The sequence below is a fragment of the Heterodontus francisci genome, unplaced genomic scaffold (assembly GCF_036365525.1).
Source record: "Heterodontus francisci isolate sHetFra1 unplaced genomic scaffold, sHetFra1.hap1 HAP1_SCAFFOLD_172, whole genome shotgun sequence".
NCBI lineage: Eukaryota > Metazoa > Chordata > Chondrichthyes > Heterodontiformes > Heterodontidae > Heterodontus > Heterodontus francisci.
The window spans coordinates 2,182,058-2,187,480 of record NW_027141631.1 but is presented as its reverse complement, the minus strand read 5'-3'; the positions used below and the strand labels follow the sequence as shown (position 1 = coordinate 2,187,480).

Below are 5,423 nucleotides of genomic sequence, written 5' to 3'. Positions count from 1 at the left end.
CTCATAAGACAATCCCACCATCCCAGGGATTAGTCTGCTGACCCTCCGTTGCACTCCCTCTGTGGCAAGTATATCCTTCCTTAGATAAGGAAACCAAAACTGTACACAATACTCCAGCACAATCTCACCAAGGCTCTATACAATCGCAGCAAGACATCTTTATTCCTGTACTCATGACCCCTCGTGTTAAGGCCAACATACCATTTGCCTTCCTAATTGATTGCTGCACCTGCATGCGAGCTTTTAGTGTCTCATGAACAAGGACACCCAGGTCCCTTTGGACATCAACACTTCCCAACCTCTCACCATTTAAGAAATATTCTGTCTTTCTGTTTATTCTACCAAAGTGGATAACTTCACACTTATTCACATTATATTCCATCTGTCATTTCATTCACTTATCCTGTCCAAGTCCCCTGGAAGCCTCCTTGTAACCTCCTCACAGCTCACATCCTTTACAATTGGCATTTTCTTCTCCATGCTGCTATTTTAAACTTTCAGTGACTCAGATGGGGGTGTCCACCTGCATACCAGAGCTGATGACAAGCTGTTCATCTTGGCAAGACTGCGCACCAAGACCAAAATGAGTCAGTTCTTGGTCTGTGAGTTGCTCTTTGCTGATGACGCTGTGCTGACATCCCATAATGAAGTTCATTAACAGCAGCTTGTATATCGGTTCTCCCTGGCCTGCAAGGAGTTTGGACTGACGATCAGCATCAGGAAGATCAAAGTTATGGGCCAGGACGAGAGACTCCACCTTCCATCAACATCGACAGGCTCACTTTGGAGGTTGTCAACAGCTTCACATACCTTGGATCAACAATCACCAGCAATCTGTCCCTTGATACTGAAATCAGCACCAGGATTGTCAATGCTGCAGCTGTCATGTCAAAGTTGAGAAGACGAGTGTGAACCGACAGCAAACTGATCGAAAATACAAAACTCCGCGTGTAACAGGCTTGTGTTCTCAGCACCCTCCTTTAGAGTAGAGAAGCATCAACAACTTATACAAGCCAAGAAAAGCGGCTGAACAGCTTCCACCTCCAGTGTCTCAGATGGATATTGGGCATCTCCTGACAGGACAGAGTGCCGAATGCAGAAGTACACCAGCGTGCAGGGATCCGCAGCATGTTTGCCCTCTTGAGTCAGCGGTGACTCTGTTGACTGAGTCATATGTGCTGAATGGATGACGGTCGCTTTGCCAAAGACACGCTCTATGGTGAGCTTGCTATCAGCACGAGACCAACAGGTCACCCACATCTGTGATACAAGGACATCTGCAAAGCGAGATCTCAAGCTGACTGGGATTGGAGTCAATGCATGGGAAGTCCTTCCTGCTGACTGGAGTTCCTGGAGAAAGTCATTCAGGAAGACCATGGGAAAAGCAGAGGACAAAAGAAATGACCAGATCGTGGGAAACAGAGCTCAGAGGAAGGAAAAATTATCAGTCGACCTCGGGCCAATGATATTCATCTGTACCAGCTGCGGAAGGGATTGTCACTCACGAGTCATCCTCTACAGCCACAACAAACGATGTTTCACACAGAAGTGACGTTCACCCCGGGTGTAGCCCATCGTCTTCCGAGACAGACGGTTGCCTATTACAATTACAGCTGCAGCAACAACTACAAGAGCGAGTCAGAGGCTGGGAACACTGCCGTGACGAACTCAGCTCTTGACTCGCCAAAGCCTGCCCACTATCTACAAGGCCTTCCTCTGATTTCAATTGCACACACATTTGTGATCTGGCTCTGTAGCTTAGTTGGTTAAAACACCTGTCTAGAAAACAGGAGATTCTGGGTTCAACTCCCAGCAGAGCCTTATTTCACAGTTGCAACATGGTTGAAAAGTTTCATTATCAACACTGACATCTGTGTCTTGTGAACTTTAATTCAAAATAATTGATGAATTTCAATCACATACAAAAACAGCCTTTGTGAAGGATATGAGTTTGGCATGGCTGTTCCTCCTTGTGCAGAACTTCAGTGCTGATACATCAAAGGTGACTTCTTTGACATTAATTTGTTCACAGTTCCATTCAACCTGGAAAACAGCTTGATATTAATCTCACTGAAGGAGAGTGTTTGTGTCATTATGTGTTGCTTTTAACCGAGACTGGGACATGACGCAAGTGGGAGGGTTTATCTGAGGTTTGGAATATTTGTCAGTCAGGAACAAGAAAAATCAAAGGAACCAAATAAGAAAACCTAAGTCTCATGTGGTTCCCGAGAAACGGTGAGAAGATATTAAACTTTGTTGTATTTAATACAACTGTGTGAACTTTGATCTTTGCGGCCTTTTATAAACAGTATTTGAAGGTCTCAGTAAAAATGTTCAGTGTTGATGAGAGTGGGGTCTGGGTGAGCAGCTGCTTCATGTGACAGGGTCAGGACTGGATGCAGGAAGTTCTCTGACAGTCTCTCTCTGATGGGTTGAGTTGATTTTCAACTGGCAGCTGTTGTTGTTTTGATAATTCAAGTTCCCTCCACCGATTTTTTTGGACAGACAGTGCAGTATGAGGATGTAAAGGGTTAATGCTGAAAACAGTGGGATTAACCCCTCCCACAATCAGAGTGATGATGTAACAGTCACATGAGATGAGGCTTGGGAGGAGAGAGCAGCACCAAGGATGCTAGTTTCGGAGGCTTGATGAGTGTGTATATAGTATTGTGTAAATTAGAAAAGAGCTCTTAGTTCTTTCAGCAGGAAATGTGTCCAGAAAATATCACGAAACTCACAATTTCATTATTCAGGAGTTGGAACACAGGGATATTAACTCCACGTGACAGTAGTGGTTTCATTTAACAAAAGAAAAGGAGAGAATAATATTGCTCATTGATTGAAATCCCCCAGTGAGGAGACAGTTAAACAGGTGATTTGTTGGGGCATCCTTCGATCCAAGGTTTCGGCAGCATTTAATCTCCCTTTTTGGTGAAATTCTCTGTTTTTTGCATCTTTTTTTAATCCAGCTTTTATGGACCAGTGAAAAAACTGAAAAAAGTGAACAGATCCATCCTTTCTTTTCTTCCTTCTTCCCATCAGTTTCTCTTTTCTGTCCCAATTTAATCTGCTGTTTTATCCATTCCAATCATAATTCAACATTCCAATCTAATCTATTTGTTATTCCACAGTGTCTCTCCATGTGTTTTATTCTGTTGTATTCTCTCACAGTCTGTTTGATGATCAATTTTACATCTCACTCTCTGTTCCGGTGAAGATCAGAAGCAGTGTTATCTGTTTGCAACACCCGACAAGTCGGCCTGAGGCTGTGTCTCATCGATAATGTGGAGTTAGGAACATCGGAACATAGGAGCAGGAGTCGACCATTCAGCACATCGAGCCTGCCCCACCATTCAATATGATCATGGCTGATCATCCACTTCAATGCCCTTTTCCCCACACTTTCCTCATATTCCCTTATGTCATTTGTATTTAGAAATCTGTCAATCTCTGCTTTAAACATACTCAATGACTGAGCTTCCACAGCCCTCTGGGGTACAGAATTCCAAAGATTCACAACCCTCTGAGTAACAACATTTCTCCTCAAAACTGTCCGAAGTGGCATGCCCCTTATTTTGAAATTGCGTCCCCTGGTTCTCGACTCCCCAACCAGGGGAAACATCTTAGCTGCATCTACCCTGACTGTCCTTTAAATATTTTGTAGGTTTCAATGAGATCACCTCTCATTCTTCAAAACTCCAGAGAATACAGCCCCAGTTTCCCCAATCTCTCTTCATAGGACAGTCCCACCATCCCAGGAACAAGTCTGATGAACCTTCTTTGCACTCTATCTATGGCAATAATATCCTTCCTAAGGCAAGGGGACCAAAACTGCACACAGTACTCCAAGTGCAGTCTAACCAAGGTTCTATACAATTGAAGCAAGAATTCACTACTCCTGTACTCAAATCCTCTTGTGATAAAGGCTACCATACTATTAGCCTTCCTAATTGCTTGCTGCACCTGAATGTTAGCTGTCAGTGACTTATTGCCATGGATACCAGGTCACCCTAATACTCTATACCTCAGTTAATAAAGGAAAGGATTCCATTTACCTGCTGAACCAGCTTATTGACCTGCACTGCTACTTCAGGGATCTGTGGACATTCACTCTAACGTCCCTCACTTCCTCTACACCGTTCAGTGTTCTCCCATTAATTGTGTATTCCTTTGCCTTTTTTGACGCCTGCTCTCGCTGTTCCCTGCTCTCCGAGTGAACTCTTGCTCCCTCTCTCTCCTGGGCTCTTTATGCTCCACTCTGCTCTCACTGTTTCCCGCTCTCTTAATGTATCAATATTTATTTGCCTTGTGTTTAATTTAAAATATGGATTAACTGTATTTTACAGTTGTAGGTTTTATTTGGTAGTCCTGTACAAGTTGTGGATTGGTATTCAATATTAAGCTCTGTGAAAACGATTGTGAATGAAAATATAACTTTCAATCTTATACATGGGCTGGTCTGCAAGCTCCAAGTCCTTCATTTTGTAGTAATGGAATTGATACTGTATCTTTCAGTCTTAATCTCTGTGGGATTTTTGAACTGGTATGTAATGCATAACTTGGTCTAACGTTCTGATGTACATTATTGGGATTCATAGGATAATAGGAAATAGGGGCATTAGGCCATTCAGCCCATCGAGCCTGCTCCAACATTCAAACAGATCGTGACTGATCATCTACCTCGACGCCATTTTTCTCTGCCATCTCCATATCCCTTGATCTTGTTAGTATTTAGAAATCTATCGATTTCTGTCTTGAATATGTTCAATGATTGATCTTCCACAGCCCTCTGGGATAAAGAATTCCACAGATTTTTCACCCTCTGAGTAAAGAAATTCCTGCTCATCTCAGTCTGCCCTTATTCTGAGACTGTGTCCCCTTGTTCTGGACTCACTAGACAGAGGAAACATCCTATCCATATCTACCCTGTGACACCCTGTAAGAACTTTGTCTGTTTCAATGAGATCACCTCTCATTCTTCAAAACTCTAGAGAATTTAGGCCCAGTTTCTGCAGTCTCTCATCATCAGACAATCCCACCATCCGAGGGGATGAGACCGGTGAATCTCTGTTGCACTCCCTCTGTGACAAGTCTATCCTTCCTTCGATAAGGAAACCAAAATTGTACAGAATACTCCAGGTGCCGTCTCATCTAGACTTCATACATCTTTACTCATGTACTCAAATACGCTTTCAATGAAGCCAACATACCATTTGCCTTCCGAATTGCTTGCTGCACCTGCATAGTAGCTTTTCGTGTCTCATGAACAAGGACACCCAGGTGCCTTTGGACATCGACACTTCTCAACCTCTCACCATTTAAGAAATACTCTGTCTTTCTGTTTATTTGACCAAAGTGGAGAACTTCACACTTATTCACATTATATTCCATCTGCCATGTTCTTGCCCATTCATTTAACCTGT

At 43.1% G+C, this 5,423-nt stretch overlaps 1 non-coding gene across 1 annotated transcript; it reads left to right on the top strand.

The window, feature by feature from the left end:
• Positions 1-1,747: 1,747 nt before the first annotated feature.
• On the top strand, positions 1,748-1,821 carry trnas-aga (transfer RNA serine (anticodon AGA)). Its single transcript has one exon. It is a non-coding gene; the product is annotated as a tRNA-Ser (tRNA).
• The last annotated feature ends 3,602 nt before the right edge of the window (positions 1,822-5,423 follow it).